General features: G+C 41.0%; 2 protein-coding genes across 5 annotated transcripts in view; one reads left to right on the plus strand and one right to left on the minus strand.

Moving 5' to 3' along the window:
- The window catches only part of MED12L (mediator complex subunit 12L), a 352961-nt gene that overhangs the window by 145283 nt on the left and 181674 nt on the right, over window positions 1-26004 (plus strand). The gene's annotated exons all lie outside the window — the stretch shown is intronic.
- Window positions 1-26004, minus strand: part of P2RY14 (purinergic receptor P2Y14) — a 55590-nt gene that overhangs the window by 19402 nt on the left and 10184 nt on the right. The window contains exon 2 of one of the 3 annotated variants that reach the window (XM_047784757.1): window positions 4150-4253. The exons of 1 other annotated variant lie outside the window; for it this stretch is intronic. The gene's annotated coding sequence lies outside the window, so the exon portion shown is untranslated. Of the gene's footprint in view, window positions 1-4149; window positions 6080-26004 lie in introns of those variants that run through there. One more of the 3 variants, XM_047784774.1, reaches the window with a different exon arrangement.

Here is a 26004-nt window from a genome sequence, read left to right on the forward strand (position 1 = left end):
ATTTTTGTGTGGTACCGAGGAAGAAAATCCAGAAAGCTCTTAAAATATTTCTTCTTTGTCCCATTACATGTCTGTGAGACAGTAGATTTTCTTCAGTGTACTTTAACTAAAACTACATTTTGAAACTGATCAAGTGCCGAAATGGGTGTGAGAATTTTAACTGTTTTCAGCCAGATGTTAAAGAGATAAGCAAAAAATGTAGAATAATACCACTTTTCTAACTAGAACTTTTTTGGAAAAATATTATATTTCACAAAAAATATTATTCATGTTAATATTTGATACAATTTTTACAATGAATTAAAATATTTTATGAATTTCACAATTTAAATTTCTAATCTATTAAACATTTCGAGGTATAACTTATGCAAAGGCTCTTTGGGCATTTCAGTAGTGTTCAAAGACTCTTGAGACCCAAAGTTTGACAATTCTTAGCTGAAATATATTTTATTCTATTTTCTAATAAGGTTTTTTGGGGGGTTTGTCTTGCTATATGTCAGCTCTTCATATGTGTACTAAACAGTAATGTTAACCATTTGTAAATACCAAAAAAAAAGACATCAGACCTTTATGAAGAGTGATTAAATGTGTAAAACTCCCTGGTCTATCATGGTAACTCTCACACATCAGATTTCTTTCATTTCTTTATCTTTCCTTTAATTTCCTTTTTTTTTTTTTTTTTGGCTTTTTGCTATTTCTTGGGCCGCTCCTGCGGCATATGGAGGTTCCCAGGCTAGGGGTCGAATTGGAGCTGGAGCCACCGGGCTACACCAGAGCCACAGCAACGTGGGATCCGAGCCGCGTCTGCAACCTACACCACAGCTCACGGCAACGCCGGATCGTTAACCCACTGAGCAAGGGCAGGCACCGAACCCACAACCTCATGGTTCCTAGTCGGATTCGTTAACCACTGCGCCACGACGGGAACTCCCTTTTTTTTTTTTTTTTTTTTTTTTAAGTCAGGTTGTTGTTTGGTTGGTTATCCATCAACCCACCAAACAGATGAACTAAGCAAGGAGTAACTCTCATGCCTTCCTCCTACCTCTTTCTGTATAGGACCACCACCTGTGGGGCTCATGGGTCCTGACCCAGATGTCCAGGCTCCCTTGTTGCCAGGCCCACTGTTCTGGCCTGGAAGAACCAGCCTACTTGTTTACAGTGGTCACTGAGGGTAGTTGGCACTCAGGGGGTGTGTTGATAGATAGTCACCACTTGGGTACTTAGAGAATGCCCAGTTTTCTGTAGAAATGATAGGAGGCAAGTTGGGAGAAGTGTTCATTTCCCCTTATTTTGTGATTTCTTACTTGGCCCCGTGAGTGTCAGAGAGTAACTGTGGGATTTTCCTCTTGCCAGTACTACCTTTAACTTAAGTTACTAGCAAGGTAGAGAGAGGGAATTCCATTTTTACTGAGTAGCTCCTATGTGCCAGGTACTAGCATGTCTCAGTATCTTAGTTGCTCTTTGGGGTAGTAGCTTTATTGTGATGTTTTATAAATGATGGGATGGAAGAGAGTCAGAAAGGCAAAGGAGCTGAAAAAATGTAGCTCAAGGTCAGAGTAGATTCAAATTTAGCTGTTTGTCTGCTAAGTGCCAGCTTTTTCAACCATGCAAAAATTGCCTCTCTGAAAATCTGAGTCTCAATAATATTGACTAATTTATACAATGTGCTTATTGCCATTGTTATGTAAATACCTAGTTAAGGGGCAGAGCAGCCCTGCACAATCTTGAATCTCTAATTTGTTTTTACGTATAAATCAAAATTTTTATTGGACACATTTATCTCCTTAGGTCAGAGACAAGATGGAGTAGGTGAAGGGGCAGTGGACTTGAAGCCAGATGCGTTTTTCCTTTAAGTTCAGTCTTTGGCCTCTATTAGCTATTTTATCCTGTTTGAATCATTGGACCTTTCCGGACCCCTAGTTTCCTAACCTGTAACAGAGCTGGTAATAGAAGTTCTGGGAGTCCCCACTGTGGCTCAGTGTTAAAGAACACGACTAGTAGCCATGAGGATGCAGGTTCAATCCCTGGCCTCTCTCAAGCATTGCTGTGAGCTGTGGTGTAGGTCACAGATGCGGCTCAGATCTGGCGTTGCTGTGTCTGTGGTGTAGGCCGGCAGCTGTGGTTCCAATTGGACCCCTAGCCTGGGAACCTTCATATGCCACAGGTATGGCCCTAAGAAGTGGGAAAAAAAAAAGTTCTTTCCTAGTGTAATGTGGTTGCTGGAAACACCCAATTTTGTTAACTGAATCTGTGCTTTAAAAGCAGAGGAGTGCCTAAGGGAATAATTATAAGTCTTAAATCTCACTGGCATATAAAAATTATGTAAGTGATCATTATTGATATTTCCTTTACCCACAGCTTATGGGGCTGGCTTCCTCTTGAGGCTGTCTCTTCTATTTTATTGGGTTGAGTCATATAAAAATGCTGATATTTGACTATTTTTTATTTGCAAAAAAATGTCAATTTCATATGAATCATGCCAATACATTTAGTAGTTATTAGTAAAATTCTACCTGAACTGTTTAAAATTTATATAATTGTACCAAAGGACATATGGCAAAAAGTAAGTAAGCCTAGATGCTGGCTATGTTTTACAAGACAGACTTTTACTCTGGACTTCCTCAGGCTATCTGAGGACACGCGTGACTCTCTAGTAGTGTTTGAGAGGTTTTGTGTTGAAGAAGCACCGAAGGCCACAAGGCATTTTCTCCACAATGGGTGGGGCTGATGCGGAGAGTTGGCTGGAACTGAGGAAAGAGATGCTGCATATGCCAGTCTCTTCATTATAATTATGTTAGGTGTGAGACCTACCTTTATGTCTAAGTATAGATATATAGATTTTCTCTTGTGAATGCTCTCGTTAGGCAGGGAGAACAGGCAGGAAAGTGGTAGGTACGAAAATTAGAAGACTTGAGGTTGCAGTTTCTCCATGTAGAGAGTAATTTGTTAAAAAGGAAGTCATAACTTAATAAAAAAATACTAAGTTTAGTGATTTAAAAATTTTTTGTGGCAGAGGGAAGCAGGTGTTAGTTGCTGGTAACTTACGTTCTAAATCTATGCCTTCCTTCAGTTGTAGTGTTCTTACACTTTCTCCAGAAAATAAGGCTTTTTTTTTTTTTTTTTTAAAGATATTTTTCTTTTGGCTGGAAAATAAACTGGAATGGCTTCTAAGCATTTATTAAATTTTAAAATTATCTTTAGTTTGGATTTTTTGGAATTGACTACTGAGTTTCTAGAAAAGTAAGCAATAGAATAAGTTGTACAAAGCATGAATTAAATTTTAAAATTATCTTTAGTTTGGATTTTTTGGAATTGACTACTGAGTTTCTGGAAAAGTAAGCAATAGAATAAGTTGTACAAATTGTGTACTCTGTCCTTGCCTCCTACAAATTAAAACTAGAAATGCTATCCATGCTTGATATTTAAATGTTTTGTGAAATCTCAGAGGACGAAATCAGAACTTAGGAATCAAGGACATGAAAATCAAAACCTAAGAAATTAATAAAAGCTAAAATAGCAACTGTGAGGCTTATTTAATTCCTGTTTCTTTCCTTTGAAAATCAAATTGTGACTCACCGTTAAATCCAAACCAGTAGCCCAGGCATTTAGTATTTCAGAGAAGACTTAAAATTCTTCCTCGCATGAAGTATTTTGCCTTTGGTTTCAGTTTTTAGTGATGCTGTGGCCTTCTGTGCTCTTAAACCAAACCTTCTTTTTTTCCCCCCTCCAGCATTTTAGTTCTTTATTGGACTCCTTTAGCTCAGAGGATTAATCATAACCCAGCTGTATTTGTGCTCTGTACCATATCCAAAGCTGATTTTAACTCTCTATCCACACACACACAATACTGCCATATATTTTACAAGCCGTATGATTATAGATTTTTTAAAATAGGAATTTCCAAAAGCCTTTGCTCATGAAAGAACGTCTTGCTTCATGCAATTTAAAAGAATGTTTACAGAGAAAAGTTAATTGGACTTAGTCTTTGAACCTGGAAGAGTCAAATCTCACCTGTTAATCTCACTCATCAGTCTGTTCATTAAAAAAAAAAAAAGAATTTAGGACATTCCGAGCACAAAAGCCATTTTACATTGGAATAACAAATATTATTTAAATAGACTCTACATTGGATGGACTTTTCTTACTTACCAATTTTTCCAGTGTCCTATGGTCTCTGAAGGCAAGCAACGTTGAATCAGCAGCTGAGTGTAACATCTGATGCTGAGGGAAATCTACTTTGCTTTCTGCCTGGGCTGCTCGTGTTGACCGGTGGGAAATGCTGCATTAGCTCTCAAACCAAAACATTTAAAGTGCTCTATGAAATGTTGACATCTCGCCAAAGGCTTGACTGTCAAGTACCACAGATGTCCAGTCCTCTTTGGAGCCCAGCTCTACTAAGTGCTTGTGTGAGCTAGATCTGATTTGTGCTTAAGGTGACAAATTATCAAGGCCTGACCACACAGTAACTGGTATGACACTAGGTTCCGAGGCAGAAGGAAAGAGAGAGAGAGAGAGGAGAGAGCGCTGGGGCAGGCGAGAGCTCCAGTCAGCTGGAGGCTGGATCTTTCCCATGCCTGGCTGTGTGACCTCTTCCTGGGAAGCTGTTGTAAGAATAGCTTCTGCATTTATTGGGAGGTATTTTCAAGTGGTAATTCACATGGCTCCACTAACTCCTTGAACATTGTTGGAAAACCAAAAATATGTGGGAGACCAGAACATTTCCCACCTTCAGTGCTGGGAGAAGGAGTAGGGAGGCTGTGTTAAGCACATGTTCTCCCGAGCTTCTTGGCCAGCCTAGGGCAAGAAAATCATCAGATGAGATCAGAGATGGAAAGGACCCCAAAGCTGGCTCCTTTGGACGTGGGTGATTTTCCTCTCTAGCCTCACCCTGTTCTAGGGGTGGCCTTGGTTCCTGCCCATGCCTGCTCTCCTCTGGACGTTAGCCTGACACGTAACCAACCTTGACTTGGCGCTGCTCAGTCTCCTGATCTGTCTTCAGTTTACCCCTTCTTCTTAAACTCTTGGTCTCAGTGCACCCTGTTTGACCCTAATTTCTGGATTATTTCCTTATTCAACAGGTTGTTGCTGGGATCCTTTACTTTTCTTACATAGTCCTCTGGATTCATACAGTGATAATTCATCTCTCAGGAGGAAGGGCCCGGGTGTCCCATACGCTGTCTACTTCAAACTCATCTAGTTTTGGACCAGTGTCCTCACCTTAACTCATTGCGTCAGCTTCTTTCCCTTTGTCTTAAGACAGCATGTTCATTGACCAGTCATGGTTATTATCATTATCAAAATAAAACCCCTCAAAGGTCTGATTTGACTTTAAGTCCCTTTTAAACCATTAAATTATCCTTCATCATCTTATCATTATCCATGTGGAAGTTGCAGAGGCAGGGGTCAAACCCATGCTACAACAGTGACAAAGCCAGATCCTTTACCTGCTGAGCCACCAGAGAACTCCCTGGTGATTTTTTTAAACACCTAAATATATATTGTCTATGGTTCCTACCAAACTCAAGGTCATTTTTTGCCTATATTCCCTGCCTCCAGTCTATTTCCCACCTACAGTGTCTGTCCTCTGGTCACCCATGAATGGGATCCCTATAAAATATAAGCATGACCATGTCCTTTTTGTGGGTTCCCTATCACCTACAAGATAAATTCATGCTGTTTGGCAGGCTTGGTATTGTGTGATCTCACACTCCTCACTTGCTGCCACTGCTTGCCTTGAACTTTATGTCACAGCGACACTGACCTCTTTGAGCTTCAGGCAATTATCATTGGTTCTTAGGCCTCTCCCTTTGCCTGGAATAATTTTCGGGAATAATTCTCTTTTCCTTTCATCTGTTTTTTCCTGAATTTGAATTGTTTCTAAAGTTTCAGCCATTCTTGTACAGTTTTCCCTGCTGTCCCAAAGTGGAGCATTCCTATGGAATCTTTTGTAAGCCAGAATGTCATAAAGTGAAGAAGAAATTTATCTTAGGATATTTCTTGCTAATGTATGCACAAAAATTGAGATAACACACAGATGCTCACAGACACTGTTCAAAGCTCTTGGGGCTTGGAGTTCCTGTTGTGGTGCAGTGGAGATGAATCTGACTAGTATTCATGAGGGTTCATCTTCTATCCCTGGCCTCCCTCTGTGGGTCGGGGATCTGGCATTGCAGTGAGCTGGGGTGTAAGTTGCAGTTTCGGCTCTGATTTGATCCCTAGCCTGGGAACCTCCATATCCTGTGGGTGCAGCCTTGAAAAGAAAAGAAAAGAAAAGAAAAGAAAAGAAAACAAACCACAAAGCTTGATGCCGAGTGGTTTCCAGGGAAGAAGCCTGGCGTGCCACTCTCACTGCTTGGGGTGCACACTGCCACTCCCTGCAAAACAAATGCTAAACACTGTCTTTGCTTTTCTCCTTTTTTCATAAAAGGAAAAATCATCTTGAGATATCTTTTTTTCTTTTTCTTTTCTTTTCTTTTCTTTTCTTTTCTTTTCTTTTCTTTTCTTTTCTTTTCTTCCTTCCTTCCTTCCTTCCTCCTTCTTTCTCTCTCTCTCTTTCTTTTTCTTTCTTTCTTTCTCTTCTCTCTCTTTCTTTCTTTTCTCTTTCTTTTTCTCTTTCTCTCTTTCTCTCTCTCTCTTTCTCTCTCTCTCTCTTTCTCTCTCTCTTTCTCTCTTTCTTTCTCTCTCTTTCTCTTTCTCTCTTTCTCTTTCTCTCTCTCTTTCTTTCTTTCTTTCTTTCTTTCTTTCTTTCTTTCTTTCTTTCTCTTTCTCTCTTTCTCTCTTTCTCTTTTCTTTCTCTCTCTCTCTCTCTCTCTCTCTCTCTCTCTCTCTTCTCTCTTTCTTTCTTGTTGTGCCTGTGTCATATGGAGGTTCCCAGGCCAAGGGTCGAATTGGAGCTGTAGCTGCTGGTCTACACCACAGTGATAGCAATGCCAGATCCAAGCCATGTCTGCAACCCACACCACAGCTCACAGCAAGGCCTGATCCTTAATCCACTGAGCAAGGCCAGGGATCGAACCTGTATCCTCATGGATACTGATAGGGCTCGTTACTTCCGAGCCACCCTGGGAAGTCCTTCGGCTTTCTTTTGATTGTCAGAAACAGGTACTAACACAGGCCTTTCATAAAAGTGAAGTGATATAAAGCAAACTTTTGAGAAGAGGGGGTGGTACTTGTACTCATGTCTTATTTTTTATGAAATCCATGAGCCATATGCTTTACTCACTAGATCTGATTTTTGTTTACATGGAGTCTTCTTATAAATTAAATGTTTAGCTTCATGCTGGGCAAAAATATCTTTGAAATTACAGATTTTATGTGTTTAATTTTTTAACTAAAAATAACTACATAACTGTTGAGTAAACTTGTCTTAGTTCACTTCTGAATTGTTTCTTAAACCTGTGGAAACACTGCTCTCAGACATGGTTTGGCCTACCCTTCCTCTGGGAAGCTTTTCGTTCTTCTAAGTTTTACTTATAATGCTTGGTATGTTTCATAAACAAGACTTCTCAACATTGATAAAGGCCAGAGTAAAAGTTAGTGTGCTTACTTTTATTTTTGAAGACTTGGGATCCATGATATAAAAATAAATTGACTTTTATAAGTATTCAGTTGGATGGTTTGTTTGTAATCCAGTAATTCCTAGAATTAGCTCAGATCCAAAGAAAACCTTGATTCAAATGTGTTTATTTTTACTAAAACCAGTACTGGGGCTGTGCAGGTCAAACTTGGTTCTGTTTTATGGGGTTAAATAGTGATTGCAATGTTGAAAGTAAGAAGTGCTACATGAGAATGCCAAAGAGGGGGGTATTTCTTTTTTAAAGGAACTTGTACATTTATAGTGATATTCTGCTTTGTAAGCTGAAGGGAGGACTGGAAGTACCTGCAACTCAAATCTCTAAGTCTTATAAATTCAACCCTCTTGGGGGATTATAAGGAAAAAATATCAACAGACTCCACTAGCTGAGGACTTGGGGAAACCTGCAGGTGTGACAAGGTCTCTAAATGATGAGATAAATATCAGTGTCTGGGATTTGAGAGTGTTCAGAGTGAAATAGGCCAGTTTCAACAAGGAGGGCGTATTCCCATAAACCAGATAACTTGAGGGGCATAGCCCCTTTTACTGTATTTTAGCTGATCATGCCTGTAGTTTTGCACTGTGCCAGAAACCACTGAGCAGTCTGTCCGTCCGTCCATCTCAGATGGCTCCCACCCCTCCCCACAGTCTCCCAAGTTGCAGTCAGGCAACAGCAGCAAATGTGCATTTGGATGTGTTTGAGACTGTCCTTTTCCACACACACTGCCTCTTCTCTTGGTGCTGGCCTTGCTCCAGGTGGTTTGCTGGAATTGCCTCTTTCTTCCATCTCTACCTGTTGACCTCTTGTGCATCCCTTAAAACCCAGCCCAGACTCCACTGTTTATGGAACTTTTCCTTATCTTCTTACTATGAATGAATGAATTGTTCCCCCCTTTGTTTTTTTTTCCTCGCCTTTTTGCCATTTCTTGGGCTGCTGCCGCGGCACATGGAGATTCCCAGGCTAGGGATCTAGTCTGAGCTGTAGCCGCCAGCCGACGCCAGAGCCACAGCAACTCGGGATCCGAGCTGCGTCTGCGACCCACACCACAGCTCACTGCCAACGCCAGATCCTTAACCCACTGAGCAAGGCCAGGGATTGCACCCGCAACCTCATGGTTCCTAGTCGGATTCATTAACCACTGAGCCATGACGGGAACTCCCCGTTCCCCTCTGTTTGAATTCCTGTGATGCTTAGTTAGAGTTCTGATTAGGCCACTCCTCAGACCTTGAGCTATACCACTGATGTTAATGGCTGTCTCTCCTGGTTTGGGGCAAAGGTGGGTCCTTTGCTGACGCTCCCTGAGTATGTTATTCATGCAGTCACCTCCCCCGTTGGGCTGGAGGAGGGCAGGTGTTTTTTCTGCAGCCTCTGTCACCACACATTGCCAGGCCGGCTTCCTGGGCTTGGCATGTTATCCTTTTGCAATCCAATACCCTCTCTCCTAAGGCTCCAGCTCAGAGAGAAAGGAAGATCTTTCAGAGAAAAGAAGGTGGTTATATTTAACAAATGAGGACCCCTACTGTTTTCCCTTCTTTGTTTTCCTGGCCCAAGAAATTCAGACATCCTTTTAATTTTGATTTCTTTTTTTACTAACAAGATTGAGTTCAGATTAAATTATTAAAAAAAATTCTGTACCAAAGTTACACATTTATGTATTTTAAGAAATCAAATGATTGTAAAACTTATAGGGGAAAATAGCACTGTCCTTTTCCTATGCCCCAGTGGCCACCTCTTTCACTTTTTAAGCTCTTTTTTGGGTACCGACCCCTGTTTCCTATGTACCTGACAGTTCTTATCTTCCATTAGTGTGTGTTTTTGTCTTTGCTGGAAGATGAACATTTAGCTCCCATACGTCTCTTCACCTACATAATTACGCCCACAATTTTTGGATAAGTCAGTATCTCCTTTTCAAATAATTAGAACTGTGTCAATATTATTTATAACCAAGGCTCATCATTTACCTTTAAAGGGGTTGCAATTCCCCAGCTACCTCTAGTGACCAGGAGAAACTGTGCCCTTTTGATTTAATGAGGGCAGGCTTTTCTCTGAGTCCAGGCTGCCCATTTTCCCACTTACAGTCAGTTAAAATATATAAACAAGCTATGTAAATGTTAGCTCTCGTTATCATTTCAGTATTATAATTTGAGCCAAACCTCAGTCCAGTTCTTAATTATATGTGTATGAATAAGCTTAAAAGTGTTTTTGCTAGCAGCTGTGTTTAGAGAAAATACATTGCTTCCAGGTGTATGTGTATGTAATACAACTTTTACTGGAGAGATGCTCCTTAACATTATCTTAAGCAGGTAGAGGAAATGTGTGTTGACAAATCCTTGTTATTAATAGTTTTCTGCTATATTTCACTGAAGAGGCTTTCTAGCTTATCAATTTTAGGCATTTTGTTTTTGGCAGCTTGCAATTATTGCTATCCTGAAAAAGTCACATACATGACATACACACAATTCCAAAACTGTTTTTGTGTTTTTGTTTTTATTCTTCCTAGTTGAAACTTAACCTGCTACCAAAAGCCTAAATTGAGTTGCTGCTCTCTCTTGTAGTTTTCCCAGAAGCCTTCTATTATACTTGATAAGCAAGGCCTTTGATTTTATTCATTTAAAAATACAATCACTTAACAGATAAAAGCTTCTGAGTCATAAATAGGGTAGGCTGGGGATTGGCGTATGGAGCTGATGAGACTATTGGGAGGCCAGTTTCATGTAAGAATGAGCCATCTGAGAAAAGAGGTAAGAGGTAAATAACTGGGGGAATGTGAGAGGACTCAAGGGCTTTCATTCGTTTGTAAAAACACTGTTTTGAGAATTCATGCTGTTAACCCTCACGTGTGAGAGCGTGACTTTAATATCTACCCAAACTTTTGTCATAGTTCCAAAGGGGAGCATCTCTAGATATGAGCATCAGTGGAGAAAAGCTCACAGTGATTAAATATTGCTGTACAGAGGGATGTGGGGTATAAGGACCTTCAGCAGTGGCTGAGCGTCTGTGCTGCCTTGTGCCTTTAACAGACATTTGTGACAATCCCCACCCCTTTTCATCCTCTCTAGGGACTTTAGAGCAATCTAACAGAGCCTGCCCCATCCCCGAGATGGAAACCTTTGGCCATCTTTGGCTAGAGGTTCACTCAGAGCAAGAATACAAGTATCACCTTCACTTTTCAAAAAATTTACTTTACCCTGCTTTGCTTTTATCAAAGACTTATGTTAGTACCTGTTTTCAACACCCAAAAGAAATCCAAAGAGGATTTTTCCTTTTATGAAAAGAGGCGAAAAGCAAAGACAGGAGTTCCTGTCGTCTCGCAGTGGTTAACGAATCCGACTAGGAACCATGAGGTTGCGGGTTCAGTCCCTGCCCTTGCTCAGTGGGTTAATGATCCGGCATTGCCGTGAGCTGTCGTGTAGGTTGCAGACGCGGCTCGGATCCCGCGTTGCTGTGGCTCTGGCGTAGGCTGGAAGCTGCAGCTCTGATTGGACCCCCTAGACTGGGAACCTCCATATGCCGCGGGAGCGGCCCAAGAAATAGCAAAAAGACTAAAAAAAAAAAAAAAAAGCAAAGACAGTGTTCAGCATTTGTTTTGCAGGGAGTTCATTATGTATAGAGAGAGGCAGCGTGCACCCTAAGCAGTGAGAATAGCACCCCAGCTCCTTCCCTAGAACTACACTCAGCATCTAAGGACAAAAATGAAGAAAGAAATTATAGCACAGTTGTCTACTCTAGCATGGAGACAGAGTCGAGGTTGGATTAATCTGTGTCTCTTTACAGTTAATCCTGCGTAATGTGGTTAGAGTTAACTTTGGGTACAGAAGTGAGCTCTGCCTCTTATCAGCCTGAGGACCTCGTCCTAGTTCTGTAACCTCTCTACATCTCTTTCTCCATCCGTACAAAGGGTCTAGTATCACTTACCTCATTAAAGTTGTTAGAAAGTTTAAATGGAGTAATTTTCTTACTCCTGAGCTCAGCCGCAGTAGGTGGCCAGTGTGGATAGTAGGCTAATTGTTGCGTTACACTTTTTTTTGAAATTGTTTTATCATTGAATATAGGGTAGAAATTGAATGCTGTGCTTTGCGTTTTTAATAAATGTTGATTTTTATGGACAGATCTAAATTTGAGCAGGTCTTTGGCTCAGTAACCCTGGTTATGGGAAAGCTCTCTCTGATAACTTAGCCATACTTAGCCCTGGGAAAAGTATTTCCAAACTATAAATGTAATTTCAAGAAGAAATGGGCGCAATAGCCTGGGAGCCTTTAAAGATGGTGGACCTGTTGCAGTACTTCAGTGCTTTCACTTCCCTGGACCCCTGGGTGAAGAAGCCAGACATCCATCCCCTTTCCCACTCCTCAATCCTCCCCTCCTTCCACCCAGTCTCCACAAGGAGTATGAATTGAGTACGCTCCTTCTTTCTTCCCTGGAGTCAACTTGAGAAATTGGTAGGGTTCTGCTATTTTTTTCCTAATGTAGGCAAACCCTGTTTTCCAAAAATACCTCACCATTGCCAGAAATCACATCAGTCTGCTGCCCTGCAGGAAAGACTAAAGCTTATTATGCTAATGACATTATTTAGCAATGTCCAGATGAGTCTCTCTTAGTAATGGTCTAGGAGATGAAGCTAAGTAAAGGCAGAAAACATTTTTTTCTTGGGTAAGGAGAACAAAAAGCTCATATGAGTGGAATATTTTATAAATATTTTGTTAGTTCAGCCGACTGGTTATTAATCTATTCTGGGGTTTTGTGGAAAGTGACAGAGGGTTTTTTTTTTTTTTTTTTAAAACTGGGTTATATGGGGGAGAAGTGTTTGAATTTGCTAAATAATCTCTTGCCATTTGCCAAACCAGATATCACTTGTCAACTCCCATGTATGAAGTATATACTGTTTGCCAGGGATTTGGATGCCTACCACTCTGTTGGAAGCACTTCGTTTGAAAAAACAAAACAAAAAAAGCAGCACATGATACAGCTGCTTCTAAAATATAAGAAATGGTGTGGTTTTAAAAAGGAAATGATTGTGAGAGATTGTAGATGTTTTCGATCTGTTAAGTTTTCTCACAGCCTTTTGGAATGGTTTCTGAGTGATCTTGCCTAGAAGCCTTCTTGCTGTAGATTCTTTCTCTGTAGCTCTTATTTCCAGCTTCAGTTTAATCCTCTTTTTTACTGAATGCCAGTTGGCATGTTGTACTCAGTCTAAATATTGATAGGATCTTGCCACTGCATATTTATCTTTTAGGCATTCGTAACATTTGTTGACATGTCATTGTGAGGATATGAGAGGCAGTGTGTCTGACTAATTGAGAGGGAGGTCTCTGGAGTGGATTGTCCTAGTTAAATGCTGGCTCAGGCTCATACTAGCTGTGAATCTCCCTGCACGTTACTTAACCTCTCTGTGCCAAGCAGCCTCATCCATGGGTTGATGTCTCCAAAAACCCATGGTAATATTTATTCAAAATATTGTGCCAGCACTCAGCACACCTAAGAGCAGAGTTAATGTTGCCTGTCATAAATATTATTTCCTTGATGGAAAACTAAAAATCTTGAAGGGTTATCTTGTAACTCACTTTATTAAGGATCTAGTGTTGTCACTGAGTCTCTGCTGTGGTGCAGGTTTGATCCCTGGTCTGGGAACTTCCACGTGCGGCAGGTGCAACCAAAAAAAAAGAAAAAAACTTGGAGGAGGTTTGTATTGTAGGGACTTTCTTATTATCTGTCAAAGATAATGATTGCTTGGAGAAAACATGATTTTGAAATTGAGCTTAAATATAGTATTTACGGATCTGTATTTTGTAATTTTCCTCTGGCCCGTGTTCAGCCTGTCTTCTAAGTGTTTCTGGACCATTTGGTGTAGATGAAATTCACACAAATTTTTATATTACGGGCTTCCTCTTTAGAGATAGCATTTGGATGGTAATTAATATTTGTTACTTCCTTTTCTGTCATTTTTTTCTAACTTGCTTTAGGCATTTTGTGTGTGTAGACAACATAAGAATCACTATGGTTTGGCCTTAAGTTCAATTTTTATTTTATTTTTATTTTTTGGTATGAAGCTCTATTTCTATAAAATGATATAGTGAAGATGCAGACCCCATACTATTCCAGTCCGTATGTCCTTGTGGTGCTGAGACATATCTAGGCCAACTTTTGCGACTCATTTCCATTCAGAGGCACAAAATTGAGTTCATATACTACTTCTTTTTTTTTGTCTTTTTTTAGGGCCACACCCGAGGCATATGGAAAGTCCCAGGCTAGGGGTTGAATTGGAACTACAGCTGCTGACCTACACCACAGCCACAGCAATGCAGGATCCAAGCTGCATCTGAGTCGTACACCACAGCTCACGGCAACATTGGATCCTTAACCCACTGAGCAAGGCCAGGGGTCCAACCCATGTCCTCATGGATACTACTTGGGTTCGTTAATGACTGAGCCATGATGGGAACTCTCATATCTACTTAAGGCCACCTTGTGATGGATTAGAAAGATCTGGAAGCTACATGGTAACTAGCTCAGAGGCATAATCAAATACTCTAGATCCTCACCATTATAACTTCTGATATAATTTCATCATTTTCTTTAATTCTGTTTGTTGCCCAGTTGTTGACATAGAAAAAATTTAGTATGTTCCAGTATGGGTGCCACATACAAGCCGGGAGAAGAAAATTTTATTGTCTTTTTGAAGGAGGAAGAAATAGCAAAAATTGATTACTGAAATATAGTCTGGGATTGGCCTTGGGTTAAATTCTGAGGTCCCCCTGGTGGCAGGAGCATGAGGATTTTCACCTTCTAAGCTCTCTTAGTTATTTGTTTATTTATATTTTTATTTGCCTATTTATTTTGGCCATCCCTTGGCATATGGAAGTTCCCAGGACAGGGATCACAGTTGCAACCACATTGCACATCTGCGGCAATGCCAGATCTTTAACCCACTGTGATGGGCTGGGGATTGAACCTGTGTTCCAGTGCTCCAGAGATGCTGCCAATCCTGTTGTGCCACAGCAAGAACTCCTCTTAGCTCTTTTAGAGTCACTGTTAAATCACCAGGGTTGTGATGGGTTCCCAGGAACATGGGATTTTGTATTTGTACCTTGGTTCACTTTAGATCTGGCATCTAAAGCTGATATGCTTGGGCCCTTTAGAGTCCTTGAGAGCAGGTCTCTGTTTCCGTCTACTATAGGATGGGGAACGTGGGACAGAACCTCTGGAGTCAGATGTCTGTGCTGTTCTTCCCCAGGCTTTGCTTTTGCTACTTGGGAGAGGTGCTGATGATGGCGCCTCCCTGCCTAGGACACTGTTTGCATTAGGCATAATAGGGCCCATGGAAAGCACATAGTTTGCGGCACCAGGTAGAGCTAATAAACATTAGTATTATTTCTCTTGATTTCTCCAAAGATAATTTTATTGGAGTTCCCGTCATGGCTCAGTGGTTAACGAATCCGACTAGGAACCATGAGGTTGCGGGTTCGATCCCTGCCCTTGCTCAGTGGGTTAATGATCCGGCGTTGCCGTGAGCTGTGGTATAGGTTGCAGATGCGGCTTGGATCCTGCGTTGCTGTGGCTACAGCTCCGATTAGACCCCTATCCTGGGAACCTCCATATGCCACGGGAGCGGCCCAAGAAATGGCAAAAAGACACACACACACAAAGATAATTTAGCTGTAATCTGTTCCTCCCCCATCCCCTGCACCCTTCACTCCCCAACAGGCATATCTTAGAAACAGACTCTAGGATTTTAATTCCTGGGACATCCACCTGTATGCTATAGATGCATCATCACTTAGAGGTTGTGCAAATAGGATCTGAATCCTTCATGTCTGTGGTGAGGTTTGGGGGACTTTGGGGAAAGGGTGGACAAAGTGGGCAAAGAGTGGGAATGGAGATGACATTGGGAGGATCATTGTTTTACTTACATGCTCAAGGGCTCTGTTAATTCCTCAACTTTAATGAGTGAATTATTTTTAAAAAATCTAAAGTCTTTTCCTCTTTCAGGCTTTTTTTGGACAGTTCTTGTAGAATCTTTCTAAAATGTTTGTTCAGGAGTTCTCTGGTGGTTCAGAGGATTAAGGAGCCAGTGTTGTCACTGCTGTGGCTCGGGTTCAATCCCTGGCCCGGGAAATTCTGCATGACACAGGTGCAACCAATGAATGAATGAATGAATGAATAAAATGTTCAAACTCTGCTTCTAGCGACGTGTTCTAAAACTGTGTGTTGTTTTGAAGAGCAAAGCGGTAGGACCTATTTTTTTTTTTTCTATTGAGATCTTAAATAGAATCCTAGTGGATAAAAATCTATGAAAGTGTACCTTTGAATGTAGAGGCGGGTGCAAGGAGCAGCCAGTCTACTTGCTCAGTCTGTAACTTGTTGGCCCGAAGATGTCTGTGATCCCTGGTGGCTAAGGAATGTAGTTTGGAAGCTGTGTCATTCTAGAATACTTTTGTTCTAGATTAAGCCTAATCCACAGGTTGCCACTATGGGCTTTGTAGCTATTTTAGTAATTCAAAACAGAATTAATTCTTCTAATAGGTGTTAGGAGTCGAGGTGGAAGAGTTCCTGTTGTGGCTCAGTGGTGGCGAACCCAATTGGTGTCCATGAATGAGGATGTGGGTTTGATCCCTGCCCCCGCTCAGTGGATTAAGGATCCAGTGTTGCGGTGAGCTGCGGTGTACCTCCCAGACGTGGCTTGGATCTGGCTTGGCTGTGGCTGTGGCAGAGGCTGACAGCTGCAGCTCTGATTGGACCCCTAGCCTGGGAACTTCCATATGCTGCAGGTGTAGCCCTAAGAAAAGGAAAAAAAAGAAGTCGAGGTGGAGATAATAAGGAGAATGTTGCTGATTGGATAATGCCCTTCTCTTTTGGGAAGTTTTGATATTAGGACATGCAAAACTCCAGTGAGACAACCAGTTTCCTTTCTGGCTTTAGAAGCCTCCTTTACTGACCCTTGGCTGTTGGTGCGGGGCCAGCAGGTCTGGTTGTTGTGCACTGTTGTTACTTCTCTACTCCAGCCTCCTCAGCCCCTTCCTGGGACAGCCCGAGATACTTTCTGGGTCAGATGTCTTTGGAGGCTGGAGTGTTGAAGCTGGAACAACCTCCATGAAATCTAGACTGTCTAGTAACTTTGCTTTCAGTGCTGTATTTCATTGTGTCCCCCTTTTATGATAGTTGCAATATCAATTACACACTTGAGGCATTTTTGAGATGAGCCCAGAACACAGAGCCGTCTGGCTGGTCCAGCTATTCAGATACACGTGTAACTAAAGAGCCCTGTGGAGTCAAGAGTTAGCACAGCCACCACAGTATTTCCCTTTTCTTTGAATGACAGTGCCTTCCTGTTTTATGAGTTTTTTTGGCATGTCTGCGCATGTTTAAAAGAATTAAATTTTTTTTTGGTGAAGATAACTTGAAGATGACTTAATTTCCCTAACTCTGATACATGTACTTAAATTACACAATTATATTAAATACATAATTATATATATTGTCTAATAAATTTATCCCTTCCCCCCAGAAAAAAACCCACATTTGGTAATACTTTAGAATGGAATGACATGGAGTGAAAGGTTCATCTGAGCTGTTGAATTTGTTGAACTCTTTGCGTTTGATGACTGCTCTATAGGGCTGTGAGCAGCTCTCTTTGAGAACATTGCTCTCTGTTACAAGTTATGAACATGTATTTTTCATCTCACCTTTAGGATTGAGGAGACACTTTTTTGATCTGAGAGTGTAACTTTGCTCCAGGAAATACTTTTGAAGAGATTTCCCTTACCAAAGGCTTAACCAAAACAGATTTGGATAGGGCTATTTTATAATTTATTATTCAAGCTGGGGCACTTTTGAGAGCAAAAGGGGATGTTAATTAGAGTTAGAGTAGGATGGTAAGAGTGAACTGGGGTCTGTCCAGGGCATGCTGGGACATATGGTCAACATATGGTAGGTATACTTTGCATAGTCAAAACACAAATTTCAAATTCTTCAAATCTTTTGAAAGCCCGAGGTTTATATAAAACCTTAAAATAGATAGGCTCTATGTTATCCCTCTTTGTAGTGAATGTTGCTGTGATGTAGGGTTGGCTTCTACTATGAGTCCGTTTATTGAGCATCTACTATGTGTAAATACTTTGTGCTAGTCTTTAGGATTCTTTCATGAATCACTTAAAAGAGCTCATTGCTTTTCCAAACAAGTTTTAAGAGCCCTGGCTCACAGTTTAGCCCCAATGTATTCTTTTTCTTCTCTGTTTATTCTCTGTTCTAATCCCGATTACTTCATGGCGTCTCAATGTTAATCCACCCTGTTCTGTCCATTCTATAATCCCTATATTTTAACTCTATTTAATTCTAAGTTATTTGGCACCAAATCTGTTTTTTGTTATGTGATAAATTTCAGATTGGTAAGCATTCTAAAGGAGGAGCTCAGGGTACTTTCTGTGTTCTGGTCAGCCACAGCATTCAACTCACTGCTGGGGATCTAATGGTCCTTGCTATAATGGGTGGTGTGGCTGGAGAGTTTCCTGAGGGGTGTGGAGTAACGGCATGGGTGTGTTTCAGTTACAAAAGAATGAATGCTATTTAAAATAATGGACTTGGCATTTAAAAATGGAGAAAGGAGCCAAACATCTTCTTATCTAGCCTGATGAAGTTGTTTGAGTTGATATTACCAGAACATATAATGTTTGCCTCTTATTTCCTTTGTAACCTGACTCTACTTACATCTTTTTTTTGGTATATATTTAATCTGTTTTAAAAGTTTCAAGTATAGTTACATCTTTTTAAAACTAGTTTTTAGTGACAGTTTACCCAAGTACAACTCAATACTGTCCTTGATGAACACTTTTCTGGGTGTGTAGGCATTAGGACCCAGTCTTAAAAAAGAATCAACTAATTTGTGTAAATGACTGTAATCATTTTCCCCTATTCAGAATACCGTTGCTACTTGTAGGTCTCACCCTAAATCATACTCAGACCTAAGGCATCTACAACAGACTCGACATTCGTATTTATGCTGAGGACAGCGCATCCATTATGCTGGCCTTCTGCTTTCCATCTCCCCAGAGCCAGTTCCTTGAGGTTGTGGACATGTCTGACCCTTTCATTCTATGTGCAGGTCAAGCATGGACTGATCATCCCTAATAGCTGCTTGACATTGGCCTTGATCCTTTTGAGGAGAGCATCTTGATCTTCAGAACCATGATTTGTTTATGTATTTAATTCTGAAATAAGAGAGGGGTGGAATTTTCTAAACTATATTATACTCTTCCTCACCCTCATTTGAAAATATCTTTGTATGAGAGAGATAAGGGAGGAATCTTGTACATATGAATATGATACGTTCTGCTCCCCGCCTCCAATAAAAAGGGTGGAGCTGGCTGCAGTAGCATATTAGCAGCCACTATTATACTAATATCAAAGCTAGTTTCTAATCTACTTAATTGGATACAAGGAATTTTATAAATGTTTGCCAAATTGAATTAAATTGATAGCTACCTATAGCCTACCTAGAATTGTGGAGTTTGGGAGGATAGGTAAAGAGGAAGCCACTGAATGGCCACTGCTTGGTGGGTAGTTCACCAGTGTGTGATGGGGAAATAGCTATTAGTTTTCTTACATTGCTTCTATTAGGGAGATTGATTCTTACCTTAAGGATAAACCTAAAATGCCCATTAATTCCTTAAAGCCAGTGGTTCTTAAAGTGTGGTTCCTGGACGTGAACCTGCAGCATCAATATCACTTAAGAACTTGTTAGAAATGCAGCCTTTCAAGTATTACCTTCGGGTGGGCCCACACATTTGTGTTTTAATAAATTTTGAGGATCACTAGGAAACCAGCAATTTGTAGCAGTTTTAGGTTGTGAGGGCCTTTTAGAATTTGATGAAAGTCAGAAAGCTAGAAAAATGTACAAACACATTTTATACAATACTGTGAGATTTGGGAACCCCTGATGAAGTACTCGGATATAAACTAAGCATTTTAAAATTATTATTTTTATTATTGCTTTTTAGGGCCGCACCTGTGGCATATGGAAGTTCCCAGGCTAGGGGTTGAGTTGGAGCTACAGCTGCCAGCCTACACCACAGCCACAGCAACATGGGGTCTGAGTTGCATCTGCAACCTATGCCACAGCTCATGGCAGCACTGGAACCATGACCCACTGAGCCAGGCCAGGGATCAAACCCACATCCTTATGGATACTAGTTGGATTCTTGTCTGTTGCGCCACAATGGGAACTTCCTAAACTAAGCATCTTAATTTTGAGAATATATCCTGTTAGAATTAGAGTACGTCACCTGCTACTGGTTGGTGTGTTTTGAGAGTTTGATGATGATTCATCTCTAGAAGCACATGCACCCTTGGTGCATGGTTTGTCCCAAGCTTCTGTAATAGAGACCCCGTGCCCTGAGATCTCTCCAGACTTTCATCTAGGCACTGTGGCCAATGGCAACATGGTACCTGCCTGGTGGTCAACACATGTTCCCTCTGACCCTTTTACTTTAAATGACTTAATTGGGAGTTCCAGTTGTGGTGTAGTGGAAATGAATCTGACTAGTATCCATGAGGACTTGGGTTTGATCCCTGGCCTCGTGAAGTGGGTCGGGGATCTGGCTTTGCTGTGAGCTGTGGAATAGGTCGCAGATGGAGCTCGGATTCCGCATTGCTGTGGCTGTGGTGTAGGCCAGCAGCTGTAGCTCTAATTCGACCCGTAGCCTGGGAACTTCCATATGCCATGGATGTGGCCCTAAAAAGCCATAAATACATACATACATACATAAATGTTTTTTAGTTAATTCCCTTTGATTTTTAGTGAATCCTGTTTACTTTAAAAAACTTCATTTTTTTTTTAAATGAAGGAATACATGGGTATATTAGATAATATAGAAAAGTGGAGAGAAAAATTATTGGGAAATTTATCCTTGTGTCATCAGTTATTTTCTTGTAAATGGCAAAATAAGAGTTGAAAACAGAGTCATCTGGTGACTTTGACACTGGAGGGGAGTTTATGCCTCCAGTTACAAAAATTCAGTGTTAGGTATTATTACTGCTGTTTTTGAGGATAACAGTAGCAATAGTAATAATACCTAACCTTAATGAATTTTTATAACATGCCAGATAATGTTGTGTCTAAATTCCCTATTCATGGTAACTCGTTAAAAATCTGATAGCTAGTATATGAGTAAGTGCTGCTGATGTACCCCAATTTAACAGGGACAATAAGGCACAGAGTGGTTAAGCATCTTGCCCAAAAACACACAGTTTGTAGGGATGTGAGTTGAGGCGAGGAGTCATCATAGTTCTCTGTCTCAAACATATACCCTCCTCTGGTCTTCCAGGATGATAGGAAGAGACTGCTGTGAATTACTGTTGGTGGTGGAGGAGACCCATGTGTGAGTGTTATGGGGTGGAGGTATGAGGAGTAGGACATTGCTGCATGGCTCAAATGGGTGCAGAGATGGATCAACAACTCAGGAGTATGCACAGGTCCTATGCTTTTAGGATGGCCCAGCACCCTTTAGCAATTAGGCTAATCAACAGCATCACTTTGAAATACCTCCTGTTTCGTTGGAATGGCTAAAAGAAGGTCTGCTGATTGCAACCTTCCCAACTTACCTTAAAATGAAAGGCACCTGTTTAATTTAAAACCGGATAACATTACATTCTCTGTGCTGAACATTCACAAACAGCTGGACCCAGAAGGAATTGTGCAAATGTGTTCACAATTTTGTGAGGGCTGACAGAATTATTATAGGCCACTGAGCCTTTAATAATATTTGTTTGTAAAGTTGCCTTGTACTTGATCTTGAGTTTAATGCCAATTTGAGTCATATTGACTTTCCAAAATATCATGAGTTTTGCGTGTTTCACCATTACTTTAATTTTCGCTAAAATTATTTCCCAGAACACTAAGTGGACATTTTTTTTTTCCCGTAAACTAAGTGGACATTTTTTTTTTCTGTAATGTTATTTAAAAGGAAGAATTCAAGAGTGAATTGATTTAATACACTTAGTGGATAAAGAATTGTCTCGGAGAGATGAGTAAAGTAGAGGCTCACAATACAGGCTCTGGGGTTGAAATTCCTGGATTCAAATCCTGCCTCCCTCACTTATCAGCTATTTGAGTCTGACTGAAATACTTAACTCATCTATTAAATGGGAGTAACTCTCTGCCTCCCATAGGATTGTTGTAAGAATTTAGTGAGATAATACTTACTATTCACAAAGCATCAGGGCAATGTCTACAGTGCAGAAAGCCCTCAGTCAACGTTAGCCATTATTAAATCCTGGAAAAGCAGGTAACTGGACAGAGGCTGGGATTTCTTACCCCTGCTTCCAACCGCCTTTCACTTAGCAATATATCTGGATGACTTCTCCATTTCAGTACTCTTCTTTTTTCTTTTCTTTTTTTTTTTTTTTTTGACTGTGGCATGTGGAAGTTCCTTTTCTTGGAGGGAGCGGGGCACATCCTCAGCAAATGGAAGTTCCCAGGCTAGGGCGTTAGTCCGAGCTACAGCTGTTAGCCTACGCTGCAGCCATAGCAATGATGGATGTGAGATGTTTCTGTGACTTATGCCATAGCTCATGGCAACGCTGATCCCCAACCCACTGAACGAGGCCAATGATTGAACCTGCATCCTCTTGCATACTAGTTGGGTTTGTTTCTGCTGCACCACAGCGGGAACTCCCCATGTTCTTAAGGCTCTACATCGCACACACTTATTTCATTGCTCTCTGATATACTCCTCAAAACTTTGAAGGTTATGTTTTGAGGTTGGTCTTCAGTACCAATGCTGTAATTGTTTCTGTTAATTTGTAAACACTTGTTTGATGGGGTCTCAGGAAAAGTTTGTGTTCATCTAGCAAACAATGAAATAATTATTGGACATCTCGTCCTATAATTTGAGGAACCGAGGGTGGTAGGAGTGAGCTGTGTTGGATAAGAGAGAGGAAACTGCCTAAGAGCCTTTACTGCAAACTTCTTATGGCCCGTCTCTCAGAAATTCAAATCTAAACTCATTAGCTGGGTATGTAATTGTGTAAAGTGCACATAACCCAGCATGGAGAGTGTTCTCACTTATATCCATGGAATGCCTTTTCCCTGAAATCATTCCTCCTCAAATTGCAGCTTAATCTGTGCATATAAAACCTTCTCTCAGTCCTAATCAATGCTGGGAAGGTGGATCCTCCTGTCTGGCCTTGGTGCCCTCACTCCCCTCTCCCCAAAGCCCCTCAGTCTCTTCTGCAGCCAGCTGCAAGATGAATCTATCTCTAAGGGCACAGATGGCATTGGGGTTCGCCTTTGCTCAAACCCATCCTGGGGGAGATTTTGATCCAGATTCTGATCATGGCCTGCAAGGCCCTCTGTGACTGGCTGGCCTCTGCCCAGTTCCCTCACTGCACTTCCTGTGCTCTCTGCCTCACTCCTGTCCCAGGTGCACTGATCTTCTTGCAGCTGCTCCTCCTCCTCCCCTTCCTCCCCCCATCAGTCCCACCCATCTTGGCAACTGTGCATATGCTCTTCCTCCCTTGGTCTTCTCATGTCATTCACGTCTCCTGTGCTCATATCTCATCTTCGTTGTGACTGCCCCTGGTCATCTCACCCCCAGGACACACCCACTATGTCCTGCTCCCATTCAGCTTGGTGGTTCCTTCCTGAGGATTATAAGCTGCTGAAGTCAGGCAACTTTGTCTCATTCACTGTTGTTGTCAGCACTTGAATAGTGCCTGGCACAGTGGAAGTACTCAATAAGTACTTGTTGAGCTAGTGAAGGAAACAGGGAGGGGGAAAGACTTATAGAATATAATGTTTGATGCTGTATTTTGAGACTATAGTCTGAATATTGATGAAAGAAACTAAGAGTAGATCTGGCATTTTAAAGACTTCAGAAGAGCTGTCAGTTCTTTCCGTTTATTTTTCAGAACATAGACATGCTGAGAAATTTTCAAAAGCCAGAAGTGCCATTTATCACTTTCTCATCTTTGATCACTGTCTTCTGTATTTTGATTTTACTCTTGCATTTATATATTTTTAAATTTTTTTTTTTTTTTTAGGGCTGTACCTGTGGCATATGGAAGTTCCCAGTCTAGGGGTTGAATTGGAGGTACAGCTGCTGGCCTGCAACACAGCCACAGCAACTCGGGATCCGAGTTACGTCTGCGACCTACACCACAGCTCATGGCAACGCCAGATCCTTTAACCCACAGAGCAAGGCCAGGGATCAGACCCACGTCCTCAGGGATACTAGTTGGGTTCCTTACCACTGAGCCACAATGGGAAGTCCACATTTATATCTTATGTCCTGAAAGCACATAAGATGAGTCTTTCTTCTCATCTTCTCAAGTGCTCACTTGCAGATGGTTTCCCGTTGTGTCCCTCAACCCCCTTCAAATTAGATGATAACCTTACAGTATTTTCAGAGTTCCTTCTATCTAGGGGACTAGGAAATATATGGCTGGCTCACCAAAGAACATTCCCCTCTATGAGGAGGTTTCTGAGCCCATGGTTTCAAACTGTCTTGGCTGGCTTCTGGGCAGGGTATCCAGAGAGCCTTCCAGGGAGGCTGATGAAGTTTTGCTTCAGCCTCCAGAGCATTTATTTTCATCTGTCTGCTGTATTAGTGTTCCCTGCAAGGTTTTGTTTGAATAAAAGTTTTATTCATGAATACAACAGTGTTGGAACACTTCTGATTTAGAAGGGTCGCTTCCATTTTGGGGGAGTAATGGGAGGGCTTGGAGCAGGGTCTTGTGTCCCTGAGAAGTGAAGGTGGCTGACCAAGGGCAGTCTGTTCTGGATCCAAGGAGACATTTGATTGATGTTTGTGCCTTGAACTTAATTACAGGAGTTTGTGAGCCACTGGCCCAGGTACAGGTGCCCTTGGCTTTGGTGTCACCTTACTTTGTCTCCTTTCAGTTCCTTTCTCCTGAGCTTCTGTTGGTGGTACAGCATTGCTAGGGAAACTTTATGCTAATAACTGCTCCTGGCCCTGAGTTTGAGGAGGCTCATCTGATTTCTGTTCAATGATTAAATTTCCCTTCAGGTCCTCAACTTCCAAGGCGTTTAACATCCTCCATTGAAATGCAAACATGAGCTCATCAAAGTCAAAATGTAAACAGATTTGTGAAGTGTTTAAACCTTATCATTGGGTGTGTCTGGAAATTACAAACTTCAGAAACTTTGGGGCTCATATTCATAGGACCCACCCAAATGGAAAGCAGTTTATTGTTGAATGAATTACCTTAACATTAAACATAGGTTGCCTAGACTCTAGACGTTAATACAGTTAATATTTGCACAAAAGCACCTGTTGTATGATAGTATATTCCTTTTCGGGGGAAGGGGTGCATTTTTGACTTAGTCATAGGAGATGGGGGAGGGGTGCTGCATGTCATTTTCCTTGAATATTCTTTTATATTCTAGCACTTTGGAGATTTTGGTAAATGAAGGCATGAATGAGTAAGCGACATGGGCAAATCAGTGAAAAGTAACTCCAGCTACAGGAGAAAAGTTTTGGGACTTGGTGACTGGACACAGAGAAGAGCTCAAGTGTGTACACAGGGGCACTTGGCTCTCTGATGAGGGGAAGTCAAGAGTCAGAACAAAAAAGTGCCGTAAACATGACGTGCGTGAAGAAAGAGTGACCTCTCTTAGTCAGGAAGTGCAATCTGGTCTCTCTTAGGGTGCTTTCAATGTGATTTAAAAAGATTTTAGGGAAAACGAAGCTTTACTTCACAGCTGACACTGGTGAATTGTATCAATGCTGTAAAGCATAAGAGAACGTTTCTAATTAAATTTTGTCTGGGCAGCTCATTCTAGAGTATATTTCTTGCTTGTTGCAGTTTCTTACATTCTTTAAATGGAAAGTTTATTTTGACTATTATTGGAACCATTAAACACTTCATGGAATATGTGGCTTAAGACAGTATTTCTTACTGGGAGTTTTTTTTGCTACGTTTATTCTTTTGACCTTCAGTTGTAGAAAGGATTATACGTTTAGGAAGGCATAAAAACAATGGAGTGCTATTAAGGAAGTGATGATAATTGAAATACTTGATGAGAAAAGGGATTTAAATGTATAACTTAACCAAATTCAAGTAGCTAAATACAAACCTTCTTTTCTTTTTAAAAAGAAACAGTGCCAGGCTTATACAGTACTTTTCTTCTATGTCAACCTAAATTCTAAGCAACTACTGTTGATTATTTCCAAGAGCTGTTAGCTTGTGAGGCCAGGTAATCATTAACACTCAGGTGCCTGGGTTATTGTTTAGAAGTAAACAGTTTTCCTATGGTACCTCAATTGTAGTGTGGAAACTTCAGCTGGGGCAGAGTAATAAGAAATGAACCTTACTAAACAGTGAGTATGTGTTGGTTTAAAATAATACAGCTCTTCAAAATGGTCTCTTCATTTCTTAGTATGTAGATTGTTTTATCAACTGAATTACTAAGTACTTA

The sequence above is a fragment of the Phacochoerus africanus genome, chromosome 1 (genome assembly GCF_016906955.1).
Source record: "Phacochoerus africanus isolate WHEZ1 chromosome 1, ROS_Pafr_v1, whole genome shotgun sequence".
NCBI lineage: Eukaryota > Metazoa > Chordata > Mammalia > Artiodactyla > Suidae > Phacochoerus > Phacochoerus africanus.